The following is a 20,462-nucleotide window of genomic DNA, read 5'->3' as shown; positions in this document are numbered from 1 at the left end:
AAAGAAAGAAAGAAAGAAAGAAAGAAAGAAAGAAAGAAAGAAAGAAAGAAATAGCACCTCTCATGCTGTTCAAAAACTCTATCAGAAAGTCTGTGAATGCTGGAGATGGGCAAGGACCACCGGTGTCCCAGTTGTGCTTGTGCAGCAGTAAGTGGGAGCCTCTCTTTCAGTTAGCTGTGTCTCTGGCCTCCACCAGCTCTGGAGGTGGACCTGTGTGGGATGGTCCCACTTCTTAGCATCGATGGAAATAGCCATGACTTCTCAGTGTGGAAAATACTGTTATGATTTGGATCGTTCAGTTTGTTTTCCTACCATAAACCAGTGGTGAGAGCACCATGGAAAATCTCCACCCCTCCCCCCACAAATTTAGCTGAGGAATAAGCCAGTTAACCCAGAGAACCTCAAGATAGTGATCAGCACTGGGAAAGGCTAATCACACTCTCAGTGTAGGAGCAAATAGCTTCCTTAAAAAGCCAGCAGTGACCTTTAACTAGGACACATCGAATTAAACACATTGAAGAAAGTCAAGAGTAAAGGGAAATTAGAATTGACAAGACATTTTTCTGAAAATCTGAGTGATGGAGGGAGGGTCCAGAGAAGAGTGACCCTGTGGCTTCAGGGTCCACAGTGACCATCTAGATTCCAGGTGGTATTTTAAGAATATGAAAGGTTTCTTTCCTTCCTCAGGAAGGTCCAGGATGTCTCAGGAAAAGAGGAGCCCAGCCCCAGGCTGGAGATTCCTAGCTGCATCTAGGGTCAGTCTGAGAAGCAGATTCCAGATTCCCTCCCTCTCTCTTTCTCTCTCTCTCTCTCTCTACTGGAGAGGGTGGGGATGAATAGGAAAAACTTTCTGTGGGCAATAGCCTGGCACACAGAGGGACAAAGGAAGGGCAGGCCCTTCAATTGTGACCCTGAGGCCCACAGTCTAGCAGTCCAAGTTGAGAAGTTAATTCAAAAGCCAACCAAGCCTCTACAAACAACAATCCAAGAACCAAAGAGTTCCGGCCATCCTAAAGCCAAATTACAGGGAGCAGTTAATCCAGGAGAGACGCCAAAGCCATCCTCAAGTCAGAAGGCCACGGTACTTCTAACCAATGGGGCCCAAAGAGGAGCAAGATGAAGGTAGACAAGGAATGCTTTTGGAACCCACAAACAAGCCAACTGCCCAGCTGCCTATGGCCTACAGTGGAGCCATGCAATAAGCCTTTTAACTTATAGGAATTAAACCTTTTGCCATCTGCAGAGAGTGAGAGAAAACACAATGCACTAGGGCCCGCAGCACACCTCACCCTGTGGACAAGTTCCTTGGAATGAGTGGTGCCATTCCCAAGGATGATCCCGGTGCCCAGGACAGTGCACCTTGTGAGCATCTAGATATCCTGGAAGTGATGTTATAGATTCATACTTTTCATTTAAAAATGGTCCCTAAATGCAGACCAATCTCTGCATCTGATGCTCAAACCCAATTCCGTCTCCACCCCCGCTGTCAAAAAGCAGTCAGGTCTAACACAGAAGAGGAAACTAGCTGTAATTGACTTACTGAGGTGCGTCACTCAATGTAATTTTAGGTTGATACAAAGATTTTCAAGGCTAATTTTGACTGTGTGCAAATTTTACCATATGTGCTAACCAGACAACCTAAATCCTAGTTAAATCTAGTCTACATTTGATTCCTGTGAATGCAGGAAGTGGATGGCAGACTCCAAAGGCGAAAAGCGTAGTCAGGCTTGTGACAGAGACACTTAAACCTACCTAGACCTACATGGAATCTGAAAAGTGTAGGGGAACAGAATCTACCAAAGTCAAAAGGGAATGGCCACTACCTTTCAACAGGGAAAAGACAGTCTTTTCAACAAATGGTGTTGGGAAAACTGGATATTTACATGCAAAAGAATGAAATTGGACCCTTGCTTTATAATATATATATATATATATATATATATATATATATATATATATATAAACTCAAAATGGACCAAAGGCTTAAACAGAAGAATTAAAAGTATTAAACTTTTAGAGGAAAACATAGGGAGAAATCTTCATGACATTGGATTTGGCAATGATTTCTTAGATATGACACCAAAAGTATAAGCAAAAATAGAACTAATAGATAAATTAGACCTCATCAAAATTCTAAAACTTTGTGCATCAAAAGACATTATCAACAGAGTGAAAGGCAGCCCACAGAATGGGGGAAGATATTTTCAAATCACGTATCTGTTAAAGGATTAATATCCAGAATACGTAAAGAACTCTTACAGCTCAAAGATAAAAACAAACAAAAACCAATTTAAAAACGGGCAAAGGACTTAAATAGACACTTCTCCAAAGAAGACATACAGATGTCCAAAAGCATGTGAAAAGATGCTCAATATGATGGGTCATTAGAGAAATGCAAATCCAAACCACAATGAGATATCACTTCATACCCATTAGGATGGCTATCATTAGGGGAAAAAATGAAGAAAAAGAAAATAACAAATGCAGACAAGAATGTGAAGAAATTAGCACCCTGGTGCATTGCTACTGTGGAAAACGGTATGACCAACTCTGAAAATATTAAACATAGGATTACCATGTGATTCAGTAGTTCCACCTTTGAGTTATTGTTCCATGGGTATAAAGTTTCTGTTGGGAAGATGAAAAATTTGTAGGGATGGATGTACAGTAATGTGTATCTACTTAGTACCATTAAACTGCACACTTATAAATGGTTCAAACGGTAAATTTTAGGTTAGGTGTCATACCTAACACAAGGATTAAAAGATTTTAAAAAATCAGCACTTATGTAACCAGTAGCCACCTGCTGCCAGTACCCCAAGGAAATCTCTGGTCTCTAAATTCCCTTTAGGTGGGGTGAGGGTGCTGCTGGAAGGCTCTCTGTCCAGGGAGTACTGGAGCAGAAAATGTACAGGGTTGAATGGAGGTGACAGTCAAACAGTTATCTGGAAGAAATGGGGACGGCAGAGGCCACAGAGAGGAGGAGAGATTCAGGGGGACTTTAAAACTTTACTCCTGACCTTGACTACCCCAGAGATGAGCCACTCAACCAAAACTCTGTTCTTCCAATGGTTCCCATTCCACCAGTCTAGTTCTCTTAAACTCCTCAGCTGTTTTTCCCAGTATGCATCAGACGGGCACTGATGACAAACTGTTAGCCTCAAATTTCTCCCGGGCTTTTATAATTCTTTAGCCTCTGGGGTCTTTGCTGTTGATTAAAGGCTTGCATTGAAAGAATGCTAGCGCCGCCTGGACCACATCTTGAGAAGACAGTCCATCGGTGCCCCCTGTCTCAGCACCAAGATCATAAATCATCCAGAGAGGAACTGGGGCTGTATCCTGGCCAGCGATCGATGGTGCTAATGGCTTCTGGTCCATTAGGGACGGAAGGGGTTTAGCCTGGGCAAGGCAGCAGCAAATTGCTTATCAGCCCTGCCAGGCAAAGATGCTGGGAATGTTGTTGGTAGTTCCCTGAGCACTCAGGGCAGGACACAGCAAACAGAAAAAAACTTCTCTCTGGGTCATTTGACCTCTCTGTCCTATGCCAGATTCCTTGCCCTTCCTAGTCCTAAGGAGACAACTACTCATAGAAAATCAGCCCGTGAAGCAGCTTTCTTACCTGTTCCTTTAGCAGAACTGTTTAAACCATTGTCCTACCAAGACTGCAGGCCACTCCTGTGAATTATCTTTACAGAGCCCTTTCCATGGACCCCTTTGAGCCTCAGACCTCAGAAGCAGTATAGTGCAAGATACAGCCTATGCTGAGCCACACATGAAGTTGTCCCAGTGTGGTCCAGGAAAGTAGCTCTTAGGAATCCCAGTAAGGATGTCTTACTCTGGAAAGCAAGCTTAATGGTTAGTAAAAATGACTATTTTCTCCTTGTTACTGAGCACCACGAGAAAATAAGGCATCTCTGGACATCCTCAGTGCATTGTTTCGTTAATGATGCTCCAACACCGTACAGTTACGTCAGTTTCTCTCCTGAGCACCTCATGTTATCTACGGCACCAATATCCTATTTACCAAGTCATAGTCACTTAGCCGGTCTTCTAGCAGCTGGGGTTTATGCAAATCTTTATCTGTAGTGCTATCAAAACCCAAAATCTCCAAAGCAAATGAGGGCAATGGCTGGAATTTCTCTATCCTCTGGGGAAAACCTTTGGAGAACAATAACAGAATAAAATAAGAAAGGGGCTGGATTCTATTTGCATCGTAAAGTCAACAGTTGAACAAAGCCCCGATTTCCCATTTTGATGTGTTCCTGGGTCTGAATCATGCTGGCACATGCCCCATCTGTCAGGTATAATGATGGCATTTTGAATGGCCTGATTGTAGCCCCAGGATTAAAGCCCAGCTGAGTAATGTGGTGTTGAGTTAAGACATGCCCACTATAAAGAGACTGTTCTTCTCCTTCACAACCAAAGCGTAGACAGAGCTCTTTCTGTTCATGACGTGTCCTGTCTTCAGCTCTGCTGCTAAAAGGGAAACAAGCCCTTCTTCTGTTTGTTCTTTAATAGCCTCATCTCCGACCTTCCCATCTTCAGATACTCAGCATTAAAGTGACTTCACTGAAATTTGCCATAAATATTGCAAATAGTTTGTTCTGTTCTCTCTCTTTTTTTTTCCCTCAAAATGGTTATGATTATGAGTAGGTTAATAGAACAACAACACCCCTCCTAAAACCAACTGAAAATATTTCAAACAGCTTTCTCAGTCTTCCGTCCCAGGGTCTGTCACCCCTCCTATCTGAAATGGAAAGCAGAATTTTTAAGACTTTGAACTCCATGATTCAGACATACCTGGAGTCATACCCCGGCTCTGGAAATTACCATAGGGTGTAGCAATCATAAAACATGTCATCAAAATTTTAACACACTTCCCATCAAGAGTTGAGGTCAATATCTCCAACTCTTGAATCTAGGCTCTGTGAGTGCTCAACTGATAAAATGGAACAGAAGTAATGGTGACAGTTTCTAGACCCAGGCCCCAGGAAACCAGCAGATTCTGCTTCCTGCCTCTTGGGATGCCCCTTCTTCTTCATGGAACTCGGTCACCGTGACATGAAGAAGGAGAACAGCCCATGGAGGAGCTCATGAAGCGAGGACCCAAGTTCTCAGCACCCCAGACTCAGTTGAGCTGTCAGCCTGTAGCCTGTCCTGTGACAAAGCCATCTTGGAAGTGGTCACCTAGCCCCAAGCTACCACATTCATGTACAGGTTGTTGTGTAGACCTTTGTTTTCATTTCTCTTGGGTATAGACCAAGTACTAGAATTGGGATGTTATATGGGAACTCTATATTTGACCATTTGAGAAATTGCCAACCTATTTTTTACATCAGCTGCATTATTTCACGTTCCCACTAGCAAGGCTGGAGGGTTCTAATACTCCATATCTTTGCCAATACTTTTTATTATCGGTCTTGGTGATTATAGCTATCTTAGTGTGTGTGAAGTGTATCTCATGTAATTTTGAGCTGCACTTCCCTGATGTCTAATGGTGTTGAACATCTTTTCATGTGTTTCTTGGTCATCTGCAGATCTTATTTGGAGAATGTCTACTCTGATTCTCCACCTGTTTTTTTTTCATTTTTTGGTTTTTTAAAAGATTTTTATTTATCTATTTGACAGAGAGAGATCACAAGTAGGCAGAGAGGCAGGCAGAGAGAGGAAGGGAAGCAGGCTCCCTGCTGAGCAGAGAGCCCAATGTAGGGCTCGAACCCAGGACCCTGAGATCATGACATGAGCTGAAGGCAGAGGCTTTAACCCACTGAGCCACCCAAGCGCCCCCTCTCCACCTGTTTTTAAATTGGGTTATATGTTGTTGTTGGTTTGTTTGTTTGTTTCACTTCTCTTGATGGTGTCTTTGAGCCACTAAAGTTTTTATTTTGATGAAGTTCAATTTGTCAGTGTTTTCTTTGGTTACTTACACTTTTAGGTGTTCTATCTAAGAAACCAATACCTAATCCAAATCACAAAGATTTACACCTATTTTTTTTCTCTTTAAGGGTGTTATAGTTTTAGATTAGGTTTTTTTTTTTGTTTTTTGTTTGTTTGTTTGTTTGTTTTTACACATTTGGGGTTAATTTCTGTATATGGTGTTTGGTAGATCATCTAATTTCATTCTTTTACAAGTGGCTATTCGGTTTTCCAAGAATAACATATTGAAAAAGCTCTTCTTTTCCTCATGGCCTTGGACCCATTGAAAATCAATTAACTGCAAATGTATCTATTCCCATTGACCTATATGTCTGTCTGCATGCTAGTAACACACTGTCTTGATTCCTGTAGATTTAAAACCAGTTTTTGTTTCCAGAAATGAGTTCTCTAATTTTGTTCTTCTTTTTCAAGAATGTTTGGCTCTTCTAAGTCTCCTGTGTTTCCCTGTGAATTTTAGGATCCTCTTGTGAATGTCTGCGAAGAACCCAGCTAGAATTTTGATGGGGATGTCAGTGAATGACTTTGCCATGAATCACTACAGGGAACACTGACATCTTGACAACATCTTGAGTCTTCTGATCCTCCAACACAAGATATCTTCTCATTTAGAGAGATCTAAATGATCTCTCATTTAGAGAGATCTAAATTAAGGAGATCTTCTCAGATCTTCCTTAATTTCTTTCAACAATGTTTTATAGTTTTCTGAGTAGACATTTTGTTTTGTTAAATTCATTCCCAAGTCTTTTATTCTTTTTTGACATAAAAAGAGCAGTTCTTGCTCTTTGGCTGTATTGGGAAGCCTTTCCCTGCTAAGAGTTTTATCTTACATAAGTATTTCAGTTACCTGGGAGTTTCAGACTTCTCTGGCTAAGTGTCAGCTCTTTTGCAATTAATTCAATTAGAAATAAACCCCATGATAAAGATCTTCTCCTGCCCTGGTCTGGTAGGTTTTAAATAAATTCTAGTAAGTTCTAAAGACTTATCTTTTATTTCAGAAAATGCTTTTTGAGCACTGCCACCCTCCATCTGCTCCTCTTGGGGGGCTGCTTTGTGCTTGTTCAGTGCCAACCTGATCCTTTCTTTGTGAAGCTGCAGCCGAAGAGACCTCAGGACTTACCATGGCCAATGAAGAGCCCAAGGAATAAGTCAGAACTGAGAACTACAATCATAATAACTTGAAGGTAGGGGGCAGGATGGTTCTGTAGTGCTGTTTAGGATTAAGAGGCATATGCCACTTAGTAAATGATGACAACCTATTGTGCATGGCAAGGGTTGTCAATGAGGCAGATCAGATTCTGATTTGACGGGCAACCAATCCATGAAACAGACAGACCTGCACAGTTGGAAGTGGATGAGGAAGATAACAATTGATGTGTTCCAGGAGGGGGTGGGAGGTGTCTACTAAAAAGGGAATCTGCTACTTCTTTCCAGAACTCTGTTCCTCCAGACTAAGAAGAAAGTAGAACTGCAATTAGGTTCTACCATATCCTCACTAGGATCATATTGTGTAATACAGTTTTCTCTATTCTTTCATTTCCCCCCTCCTGATTTTTTTGTTGTATGTAAAGTATTTGGAGCATGTGCATAAGCATACTGGCTTTTGTTGTTGTTGTTTAATAAATGGCCAATGATGTGTTTTGATCAACATCAGATGGAGACAGAATGGAGAAAAATACTGCTTCTGTGGGAATAGCCCCTTTCTCCATTCGTGGTACACTCATTCAGCTCTTATCTTTGTATTCCAGTAAGTTATTTTGCTTTCAGTCTTTAATACACACAAAAAAGAACAACATAAAAAATTATTCTACATTGTTTAATTGGAGAATTTTAATGTTTTTTACTTATCATTGTAAAACTAAGATAATTTTTACAACTTTTTTATATGTAGCTGTTATATGTAGGGCAAACTGACTTTTAGTAGAGATAAATTATTCTAAAAGAAACGGTAGCCTCAGGTATCACTTCCCTTCAAGCCATGCATCTTATTGTTTGAATAAAATTCTTGTTAAAAAAAAAAAAAAGGAAAATGCTTTCTTATTTCTGTATCTCAGCTCAAATGTAATTAACAAGAAAATGGAATGCGGTTCCCTATGTGTCTTCTGAGACTGGTGCTAAATAACCTTGTGTTAAAGAAAACTAAGGCAGAAATCTTTCCCCAGATGCTTTCCTTGCCAGAGATTCTGCTCTTTGGGCTATTTCCGTATGCCCTTTCAGCAACAAGATGTTCGGCAGAAGCATATGTGAATTTCAAGTTGCTCTTTGTTGGGAATAATTAGGGAAAGCATGAAATGGAGTTCAGAAATAGAAAAGAGAGATGATACAAAAGAAGAGAAGTAGGAATTCTGCCAAGAAGCCTTGAGAGGAATGAAGGGAGCTAGAGAAAGGCTGTACCTGGAATAGCTCCTGCTCAGCCAAGGTAGCACTCCCCCCCCCCCCCCCCCCCCCCCCCCCCCCCCCCCCCCCCCCGCCCCCCCCCCCCCCCCCCCCCCCGCCCAGGACCCCTGCACCCAGGAGGGAGTGGACTATCTGTGACGTCGGTCATCAAAACCAGAATGGGACCGAAGTGGGCTTCATACTCTCTTTAATGAAAAGTTTCAAATACACAGAATAAAAAAGAGTATGTATTTTGTCATAATGAACATATATAATGAACATCCATATGCCTGTCATCCCAAATTCAACACGTCAACTCATGACCAAATGTGTCTCTGCTCTGAACTTAGTCCCCAGCCACACACTTGAATATTTGGAAGCAAATCCCAGACATTATATTATTTCATCCATAAATCTTTCATTATGAGTGGTTATATTCTTGCATGTATATATCCATTATCACACCTTTGAAAATGAACAATAGTTTTTCTTAACATTATACACTATTCAACCAGGGTTCAAATTTCCCCATTATCTCATAAGTTTTTCTTTAAAGTTTATTTGAATCAGGATCCATATAAAGTCCCTATGTTGCCGTTGGTAGGTGTTTCTCTAAAAGTCTTTGAAGATTCTAGCACAGGGAGGAATGTTTCTTAGCATGTGAATAGCCTGCAACAGTGTAAGAAAAATGTATCATTGTCCTGTGGAACTGACAGGGTAAGCAAAATCTTAACCACTTTTAACAACCAAACACAAATCACAGTAAGTATAAATTTCACCTATCATAGACTCAGAAGGGTAAAGATGGAACTTCATTTTACTAATTATTATTATTTTATTTATTATTGAAATATAGTATAGTTGACAATGTTTTATTAGTTTGAGGTGTGCAACACAGTGATCTGGTAATTCTGCACGTTTCTTAGTGCTCACTCTTTAAATGCAGTCACCACCTGTCACCCTACAGTTAATTACAATTTTATTGGCTATATTCACTAGGCTGTACTTTTCATCTCCATGACTTATTTATTTCGTAACTGGAAGTTTGTGCCTCTTACTCCCCTTAGTCTATTTGACCCACTCCCCACTCCCTCACCAGAGCAACCACCAGTTTGTTCTCTGTATAAAGAGTCTGTTTGGTTTTTTGTTTGTTTCTTCATTTGTTTTGGTTTTTTGTTGTTGTTGTTGTTTTGTTTTGTTTTACATGTAAATAAAATCATATGGTATTTGTCTTTCTCTCTCTGACTTATTTCACTCAGCCTAAGACCCGCTAGGCTGATTTGAATGTTGCCCATCAACAACATTCATGTTGTTGCAAATGGCAAGAACTTGTGCTTTTTTATGGGTGAATAATATTCAATTATGTATATACCACACCTTCTTTATCCCTTTATCAGTGGACACTTGCGTGGTTACCATATCTTGGTTGTTGTAAATAATGTTGCAATAAACATAGGGGTGCATATAGCTTTCAAGTTAGTTTTCTCCTTTTCTTCGGATAGATAGCCAGTAGTGATATTATTAGATCATATCCTATTTCTAATTTCTTGAATAACCTCCATGCTGTTTTCCACAATGGCTGCCCCAACTTATATTCCTACCAGTAAGGCACAAGGACTCCCTTTCTCCGCATCCTCACCAACAGTTATTATCTATTGCCTTTTTGATACTAGCCTTTCTGAGAGGGGTAAGGTGATATCCTGGTTTTGATTTGCATTTCCCTAATGATGAGTGATGCTGAACATCTTTTCATGTGTCTGTTGGCCATCTGGATGTCTTCTTGGGAAAATGTCTATTCAGGTCCTTTGCCCATTTTTAAATCAGATTGTTTGTTCTTTTGGCCTTTAATTGCATAAATTCTTTATATAATTTGGTTATTAACTCCTTATCAGATATATCATTTGCAAACGATCAACCCATTCTGTAGGTTGCCTTTGTGTTTTGTTGGTGATTTCCTTTGCTGTGCTAAATCTTTTTATTTTGGTGTAGTTCCACTAGTTTAATTTTACTTTTGTTCTGTTTGCTTGAGAAGGGAGATCCATAAATACACGTTGCTAAGGCTAATGTCCAAGAGACTACCGCCTATGTTTTCTTTTAGTTTTCTGGTTTTAGATCTCACACTAATTTTTAACTTGAGTCCTTACTCTGTCTCTTTTTGCAAACTTGATCTAGTCTCAGATAAATTTAATCAGACCCAGTGAGGTTTTGTTTTCTTTGTTTTGTTTTTCCAAAGTTCATTAAGACCTCCTGGTCCCTTTTTTCTTGGATGCAGGTCTAGTCACATTCAGAGGACCTACCCCCTTTTTCCCAGAAGATGATGTTATCAAATTGGACCGACTTAAGTGCAGTTTGCTGTAATGGGTAGGAGCTTATCCTGAGACCCTCCCATTGTATTGTCCCCCCGTATTAGCTTTCTACTGCTGCATAAATAACAAAGTGCCACAAACTTAGTGGTTTAAGGCAATGCTCACTTGTTAGCTCACAGTTCTACATGTTAGAAGTCTGTCCTTTCCAGAGATGTTTCTCCATCTTCAAGCCAGCAAGAGCACACCAGTCCTTCATAGGCTTTGAATTTCTGACTTCCTCTTCTGTAACCAGATGGAAAAAACTCTCTGCTTTTAAAGGGCTCATGTGATTAGATACCATGTTTGCCTTCAGAGACTCTCTCTATCTTGATGCCAGCTGATCCAGAAACTTAATTTTATCTGAAAAACATCCATACAGCAGTTCTGAGACCAGTGTTTGAAGACATGTGTCCACCAGGGCTAGGAATGGAGAGCAGCAATTTCAGAACTCTGCCTACCACACCTTCCAAGGTAAATTTCCATGAACCACAGCTGGGTCAACAACTGTGCATATCATACTTTCTGATATTGGATCTCCCGGTCCTGCAGTGAGCCCTGGGCAGTTCCTTGGCATAGGCTCTTTCTCCCTGTTCTAATTTCCAAAAGTGAGGAAGGCAAGAGTAGGGGCTAGAAAAGAAGCTGACCCCCAGTGCATTGGAAACTGCAGCTTGAGCCCGTCTCAAAGGGAGCTGGGACAGTCCTTCAGAGCCCAGACCAAAACAAGAAGACGGGCTTGTATATGCCCCACATCAGCCTATCACTGACCAGGAGCCACCTTCTGGGGACGGGAATGAGGCATAAGCTCAGGGTAGACAGTCTGTGGCAGAGGGCAGTCTCCAGGGAGGGACCCATTGGTGGATGAGGCAGTTGTTTCCAGGTGCTAGAAGACCAGTCCTGGTTCCAAAAGTGAGACCCCAAGCTACCCTACGAGAACATCCACTCCATCCAACTTTTCTTCTTTCCACTTGTTCTACATCAGACCTTTTGAATTTATAAGTCAAAAACTTGGGTACATTTGTTATCTGTCTTTGCTGTGCCTGAGCTAATAAAATGGTTTCATATTTTATGAATCATTCTGCCAAGGAAAGTTTTTTGCTTTACAAAAATCACATTATGGGTGCCTGGGTGGCTCAGTCCGTTAAGCATCGGCCGTTAGCTCAGGTCGTGATACCAGGGTTCTGGGATCGAGTCCTGCATTGGGCTCCCTGCTCAGTGGGGTACCTGCTTCTCCCTTCCCTGCTCCCCCTGCTTGTGTGTGCTCTCTCTCTCACTTGCTCTATCAAATAAGTAAATAAAATCTTTTTAAAAATTTCACATTATGCCACTTGGCTTTAAAAAAGGGTGTACAGTAGTACCTGTTTCGCTAACTAAAAAAAACCCAAAGAGATTTTTTTGCTCTTACCCAAAAAGCAAAAATAGCATTCAGCATTTGTTTTGCAATGAGCCCAGCAGGTACAGACGCAGCACAAATGCCAAGCAGCAAGACTGGCCCTGCCCAGCTCCTTCCCCAGGAGCTACACTCAGCATCTCAGCATCCCACATCATAGCTCTGAACAGTCCATGAGCATGTGCTTTACCTACATTTATCTGCTTCACTCCTTAGCAAGATGTGTGCTAAGGAATCAGAAAAGCCCAACAGAGGTCTAGAAACATTCAAATTTTTCTCTGTATAAATTAATGGTAATTGCTTCTTTGCTGTGTACCATTTTGGCTTTGGAAATGTTTCATAGGAATGTTTTACTTTCAGACCACAGGGTGAAATCTGTGTTCAAATGTATAATATCCTTTATTGCTAATTTTATGAATAATAACATTTTATTAATTTTTATATTTGTGAATATAGTATTCTACTGTTTTTTTTTTCCTTATGTTAATAAAAACTTAAACCAGCACCAATCCTTTCTGGACAGAATGAGAAAGAAAATATGAAGTGTTTGTCTATGGGTTCTCATGGGTTCACTTTACAACCTAGGTTCTGAGTTCTAACTCAGTTTTTCCCATGAAAACTGTAGGCTAAATGCTTCGCTCCCATGTGCCTACCCTCATCAATCACAGGCTTTTTGAAGCCTGTCTCCCCCTCTATCTCCAGCACACAGTGCTCCACGGATGATGGATCTCACCCTCTGATATAAATAAATACATAAATAAGACTCTCATAGTTTTCTATTGAAGAATACATCCCATGCCTTTAAACCCTGATGGATACAAAAATTAAATTAGATGGAAAAATGGGATAGGCCAGGCATTTGGACACATTTATTGGGAACTCTGGAAGCTCCTGCTGTTAACTCGGGCTACAGATACAGGCTATGAAATTCATGCACTGTTCATAGACAAACTCACAAACCTGCATTTTTACCTATAGGAGCCACGAGCATGTTGGGTTGCTTGGTGTCCAGTGTGCATGTCCTTTCGGGCATCCAGGAACAAAGGCCAGTATTCAGGTAACCTCCAGAAGTCACTCTTTGGGACGCCTGGGTGGCTCAGTTGGTTGGAAGACTGCTTTCGGCTCAGGTCATGATCCCAGAGTCCCAGGATCGAGTCCCGCATTGGGCTCCCAGCTCCACGGGGAGTTTGCTTCTCTCTCTGACCTTCTCCTCGCTCATGCTCTCTCTCACGGTCTCTCTCTCAAATAAATAAATAAAATCTTAAAAAAAAGAAGTCACTCATGCCCTGGAGCCAGGGGTCTTGCTGAGTCAGGGGTCTTGGAAAATACTCATGATGACCCCACCCAGTCGCTCCTCAGATGTTATCTCCTGGGCTGAAACACTCCAAACAAATCAGGAACTCCTTGACCTTTACAAGGAGGCCATTCATTATCTGTTCTGTAAGGTGTATGTAAGGGAGGAGCTGTAGGTCCTAGCCAGAAAAGCAGTCTTTCATGGAGTCCTTTCAGGTTTTTTTTTTTTAATCTCAGTACCACTTCTAGAAATCGATTGTATGGATACACTTGTCCATGTATGAAAATATTTATGTACAAAATTATCTATCCATCTATAGTGCTTTTTTTTTTCTTTTTGACATAGAGATAGAGATCACAAGTAGGCAGAGCAGCAGGCAGAGAGAGAGGGAGAAGCAGGCTCCCTAATGAGCAGGGAGCCTGATGTGGGGCCCGATCCCAGGACTCTGGGACCATGACCTGAGCCGAAGGCAGTTACTTAACCAACTGAGCCACCCAGGCAAAATATTAGAAATAACCTAAGTGTTCATCAGTGGGAAAGTGGCCAGATAAATTATGCTAAATCTGTCCAATAAAAAGAATCCATATTCTTACACTGTAAAATGAAACAGGAAGCTTTAAGGTACTTCTTTACCATAAAGTAAGTGAAGAGGAAGACACAGCAAAGTGGGCATTGTGTGCTAACAGGTTTGTAAAAGGAGGGGGAGCGTGGGTTTGCAACCTCTGTAAGGAACACCACACCTGGGTGATTAAAACAGGAACTTTTTTCACAGTTCTGGAGGCTAGAAATTTGAGATCAAAGTATTGGCAGGACTGTTTTTTTTTTCTGAACCTGTTTCCTTGGCTTGTAGCTCTCCCTCAGTCTTCATATGGTCTTCCCTCTCTGTGTGTCTGGGTCCTATTTCCTCCTCCTATAAGGACAAACTTCGTTGAGAATTAGGGATCACCCACAGGACCTTGTTTTAGCCTAATCACCTCTTTAAAGGGCTTATCTACAAATAGAGTCTCATTCTGAGGTACAAATAAAATGCGGGTGGGGGTGGGGAGACAATTCAGGGGAGAAAAGAAAGAGAGAGATACATGCTAGTGTATGCATAAAATACCTATGGAGTACACACAAGAAAGGAAATCAATATTATTTGTCTTCAAGGAAGGGCCTGGGATGGCTATGGGGTTGGGAAGCAGGGGGATGTTTCATGTTATTCCCTCTAGAACCTTCTGAATTTTGTATTATTGCTTTTGCTATATATCAAAAGAATATACAAATTTTAAAAAGTTTAAATCAAGAAGCTGAGTTGGCATTTAGAACTTCAGACTATATCTGGCATGTAACAGGATGACTGTTTCTGTGCTGATGAAGTAACCAGTCCTTACATTCTTCAAGGACAATAATTGCCTGTCTGGCACTTCCATAATGGAAATAAAGCTACTGTAAACCAATGTTGTCACAAGATAAATGCTTCCTATTTCAAAAGGAAGCATCTGAACATTTATCTATTTTCAGAGTCCAATTTTCTGTGACAACAGCATTTTCCCATGGCTAACTTCAATGTACAGGCTAATGCGTTTGTAACTGATGACTCTTTTACAAATTGTGTGTGTATAACATAATGATGTATGTTCACTTAGGCTAAGATATGTGTAATTGAACAACATTTTTATGTTAGCCGTAGTTGAAATAATATGTCCTGTAGTGTTGTAAGATGGGGAAATAAAGCTCTGTCTTAATAAATCTCAGTGTTGAGAATAAATTTCCTGACATTGAGAAGTTGAAAAGATCTAGAGTATAGACAATAGGACTGGTAATACTACACCCCAGGATATTTTGAGGGATAATCATAGTAAGTAGTACAGTGGTGCAATTGTTCAATGTTACATATTTGCCAAGTGTTTTTGTGCATTGTTCACTTAATGCCTTCCTACTACTCTTTGAAGCCTAGATTTTCAGTCCAATCTTATAGATGAAAAATGTGAAGCAGTGTAGCAAGAAAATGGTCAGCATCAATCCTGAGTCTTTGAGCAATTCAAAGGCTGTTTGTTATATGTATTTAGAAATATTGTCAATTTTTTACAGAAATTGGTACAACCTCAATTTGGCCAATGGATCTCCCCAAGTGCCGAGAAAATGTCATTCAGAGACCAAAACACGGTGTAGAAAGCACACAAGTAAAAACAAAATCTATACAGTGTGTGGTCACTTATTTATTGAGTGATTATTAGTGATAATTATGGCATGCAAAGTATTTTCACATACCTTGTCTCATTTTATTACCATGGAAAATGTGTAGGACAGTTCTTATCACAAATCCGCGAAGAAACATTATATTATTATTAAAAGGTCTTTAATAATATGAAGCCTGTCTTATTTTCTGTGTATGCTCCTGAATGCTCCAATACATACCCACAGATGACTCTAAATCCCTACAGACCACAAAACCCAAGTATGTGATAGAACTTTAATGACAGAGCAGTAACTGAACATGAAACACTTTTCTTATCCCAAGGAATTTTAAATATTAAACAATCGGGGCGCCTGGGTGGCTCAGTGGGTTAAGCCACTGCCTTCGGCTCAGGTCATGATCTCAGGGTCCTGGGATTGAGTCCCATATCGGGCTCTCTGCTCAGCAGGGAGCCTGCTTCCCTCTATCTCTCTCTCAGTCTGCCTCTCCGTCTACTTGTGATCTCTCTCTGTCAAATAAATAAATAAAATCTTAAAAAAAAAAACATATTAAACAATCAACACTATAATGCGTTGCAAGGCAGGTCTAGCCTCTCTCCAAGGTCCTGAGGAGGGTCCCTGCCCACAGTCACTGCGTGTCATAATGGACTGATTTGCATTTGAGAATACGCATCCCTTAGCCTCTGTTAGCAGTTTAAAGATCTGACTGCAATTGTGACAGCAGGAATTCGCTTGAGTTGCCTATGGACTAACCAGCTCAGTCATGGCTCTGGTTGACTACAGACCCAGCTGACATGGTTAGGAGCAGAAGGACCACCCAACTAAGCAGGCAGGATCGAGAAAGATAATAAAACAATTGTTTTAAGCCACTGAGTTGGAGTGGCAGTGGTGGGGAGCATTGTTGGCCAGCAAAACATAACTGAGACAGTGACCCAGACAAATTCCATCAGAAGACACTGCCTATGTCCATTTATTTAGTAAATTCTGATTATCTACTCAGAGGTAACCGTCTCCCCTACCACCTCCAGTCTCCTGTGCTCTTCCTAGCAAACACTGCACCACCGTCTATGGGGTGCCCAACCCAGCAGCCCCACGGCTGGGGAGAGGAAAGTAGTGCCCGCTCAGAAACCACTTACAGAATGAGTGAATAAATGAATCTATGCAGTTCCACAGACTGCTGTGTGCTCCCACATTCCATTCCCCCAGCTGCCTCGTTTATCCCTAACACTATGCACCACTCATAACTGATGAGCCGAACCCTTGATCTTCAAGACTTAAGCTGGAAGTCACCTTTTCTAAAGCATGCTTCGGCTACCCGCACCCCCATCCCAGTATTAAGGCCCTTTCTTAAGCCCATCCTTAGAGAAGGATGAAGAAAAGAGCCCAGATAAAAGGAGTTGAACTTCAAATTATTGTTTTAAACGGAGAGGGCTGGGAGAGGGGGAGAGACATTCTTAAGTGTGTGTTACAACCAGTGGGAATCTCATCCAGTACTGGAAGAGCTCAGTCACAGATGAGAGGGTAGCATTGGTTTTGTGCATCTGATATAGTGGGTAAATTTTGATTCCAACTACATAGAGCCAGCCCGGGTGACCTTGGCCAGGTGGTTAACCTCTCCATTAACGTGAGGATAACGCACCCACGCTGTAGCCACGTGGTGAGGACGAAAGAACCTAAGACCTTTTAGGAATGGTGCTAGAACAGGAGTCAGCCCTGCAAATGGGACAGGTGCCACCTTGCCCTCTGGGATAACACCACTACATTCCCACACCTGATTGTCTGCCCTGTGCTGCTATCTAGGCATCTAGCTCACTAGTCCCTGGGCAACTCAAAGACAAGAACTCTCTTACTCACTTACGTGTGCTTGGCACTGAGCACAGCGCTGGGCATGTTTGTTGAATGAAGTTATCCCGAAAGATAACGATAAGCAGGCTTAAACCTGGGGCCTCCAGAAGGACTGGCAAGCAGCTGAGAGGGTAAGGCACCAGGGACCCGTGCTGGCTCCCTGCCTTCTGGAGCCTGCCTCCGTCCCTGGGGAGCGAGGCTGGACCGCCCCTATGGGGCTGGGGACTGCCGATGGAAACTAGGAGTCTGAGGGTCACGCCGGTCAAGCCACTTCTGTTCACAAAGACTGTCAGATGTTAATGGCATGAGGACGCTGGCCATCTGCCCTTGGAACCCGAACAGCTGCCAGGCAGAGAGAGATGTACCGTCTATTTACCGAGAGCCTGAAGGGGAAGCTTAAGGTCTAAGAAATGAGTGAGTAAAGAGCCGGGCAGGAAGGGGCAGTGGGGATGAGCTTGACTAATGAGAATAACTAATGAAACTGTGCGTTTACTCTAGCTGGGCAGTACGCCCAGACCGGCTCTGCGGTATCTCCTCCAATCTCGACAGCAACCCTCCAAAGAAGGTATTCTTAATCCTAATTTACAATTGCACAAACGAAAGTCACAGAGTTCAGATAATTTTCCCAGGGACACAGCGAGGGGTGGGCAGTCTGAGCCCCCAGGGGGGAACATCCCACAATCTCACACTCGTCTCCCACAGCCCTGGGACATCCCCAGCTGGGGCCTAATCGCGCATCTCATCTTTCTAACTAGACCAGAAATTGCAACATCTCTTTGTAACTTCCCTTCCACCGTACCGGTGCAAACAACTCTCATGCAATTAGGCTACAGAGGGAGAGGGGTGCCGGACCCCAGGCCCAGCTCCATAGCTCTCTGACCTGAGTGTGCCTTTCTGCCAAGTGTGATTAGTTGACTCCTAAGAGACTCCAGCTCCAACAGTCTACAATTCAGAACTGCTGGTCAAATGATCGCCTTCACAGGACCGTACCTAGCCTATGCAGAGCTTATCTGTTTAAAAAGGTCACACTAGGGGTGCCTGAGTGGCTCAGTGGGTTAAGCCTCTGCCTTTGGCTCAGGTCATGATCTCAGGGTCCTGGGATCGAGGCCCACATCATCGGGCTCTCTGCTCAGCGGGGAGCCTGCTTCCCCCTCTCTCTCTGCCTGCCTCTATGCCTACTTGTGATCTCTCTCTCTGTGTCAAATAAATAAATAAAATATTTAAAAAATTTTTTTAAATAAATAAAAAGTTCAAGCTAGAAATGTGTCCTTAGAACTAAGTATGCAGGATGAATGGCAGAGTCTGTCGCTGGCAGAAAAATATGAAAATAAACATGGATGCATCAAGTTCAGTAACCTTGAAGCTGGCTATGACCATCACAAAAACTCAGCAAGGAGGGAACCAGCGGTCTAACTGACAGAGCCCGAGGCTGAGATTCACATGGAGGACAGGTGCACCGTGAAAGTGTGTCCCTTGTTAGCAGTCTCTCCTTCTGATGGCTCAGCCTCCACGCTGAATTCTCGGGAAATCTCTTCACTAAGCAGCCCTCATCAATGGCATCAGCTCTCTCTGTTTCATGCACACTCTAGTCCATGGGGCAACATAATATGGGGGAGATTTATTAAGGGAATAAAACATCCAAAACCTACAGATCTAATGACAAGGAAACCATAGCCTCGGCCAAGTTTAACACACATCTCTCCTGAGCGTGTCACGTATCCTCTGAGATTCAAGTGCCTGGTAGAGAAGTGATCTCCGAAGCAGCTGGCTTTCTTTGCAGCGCCTGGGGCCCCTGTGGACATCAGCACACAATATTGGTGCTCAAATCAATGTCTTTAACACCCTGCTCCAAAATGAACGAGACCCTAAGGAAAATAAGCAGCCCAATTTCTACTTGACAATCTACTTTACACTCTGGAGCGAATCAGACTTCCTGGCCAAATTCTTAGATTTTTAGCAGAGCAACAAAAGTTTGGGAGACTTCGCAGTTTCTCAAGAACCTGTGGAGGGGTGCCTGGGTGGCTCAGTGGGTTAAAGCCTCTGCCTTCAACTCAGGTCATGATCCCAGGGTCCTGGGATCGAGCCCCACATCGGACTCTCTGCTCAGCAGGGAGCCTGCTTCCTCCTCTCTCTCTGCCTGCCTCTCTGTCTACTTGTGATCTCTGTCAAATAAATAAATAAAATCTTAAAAAAAAAAAAAAAAAAGAACCCCTTGAAATGACACGGCCACCTAGAAGTAGAAGGTGAGTATGAAGGATGTCTCGGTAACTCAAAGATCTGGGTGCCAGGCCTCCTCCTCTCCTCTTGACAGGTTAACAACCTGCTTGAACCAAGGCCAGTTCTCCTGTATCAGCGCCCAGGCACTGCGGGCTGTCAGTGAGTTCTGAGCCCCTGGCAGCACCTGTCTGGTGAGCTGGGCTGGTGTGCCAGCTGCTCTCTTGTCCCTCCTGCTGAGCACAGGGGACAGGCTTCCCCACCCCCATGTCTTCCAATCCACATCCTCCTTCCCACAACACACACACACACACACACACACACACACACGCTACTGTGGGGTGACAAATGAGCAATCAACTTAATTTCACTGCACTCAACAAGGACACGCACCAGATGGAAGGCCACAGAAAGTGCTGAGCGCCCTGAAAGGGAAGGGGTGGGCTGTTTGGGGGGGCTGTCACCATAACAACAGGAAAAGCACTGCTGAAGTTTCTATTCTGGGGCAGCCACTAATTACTATGAATGTTTCATTCGGCCCTGTGATCCGCTGTCCCCAAAGCAGCCTGTTACACCAGATGGCTTGTTTTCTTCTCTCTAGAAAGTTAGCCAAAGACCACAATTATGTTTGGTTGTTTTATTCTTTTTTAAAACACTGATGGGCTTAAGAAAGCTTTGTTTTTACATTGTATTCTTAGAGTTCAGATGCTTCAAGATTCTCTGCAAACAAACAGCGATCTGTGGGAAAGGAAGGCAGACCCAGGAGCGTTAAACTAATTCGGTGTTAGAACTTGTTTGGGGCGGGGAGCAGAGTCCACTTCGGCACCGAAACGACTAGAAATACTTACTATACTTAATAAGTCTCTCTTTTGACCCCTCTGACAAGTAG

General features: G+C 42.5%; 1 pseudogene; it reads left to right on the top strand.

Annotated features, from left to right (window-relative positions):
- Positions 1 to 7,055: 7,055 nt before the first annotated feature.
- Positions 7,056 to 7,342, top strand: LOC132023894 (small ubiquitin-related modifier 4-like; annotated as a pseudogene).
- The last annotated feature ends 13,120 nt before the right edge of the window (positions 7,343 to 20,462 follow it).

The sequence above is a fragment of the Mustela nigripes genome, chromosome 8, assembly GCF_022355385.1.
Source record: "Mustela nigripes isolate SB6536 chromosome 8, MUSNIG.SB6536, whole genome shotgun sequence".
Taxonomy (NCBI): domain Eukaryota; kingdom Metazoa; phylum Chordata; class Mammalia; order Carnivora; family Mustelidae; genus Mustela; species Mustela nigripes.
The sequence above is the reverse complement of the archived record's forward strand: the minus strand, read 5'-3'. Positions and strand labels throughout refer to the sequence as shown.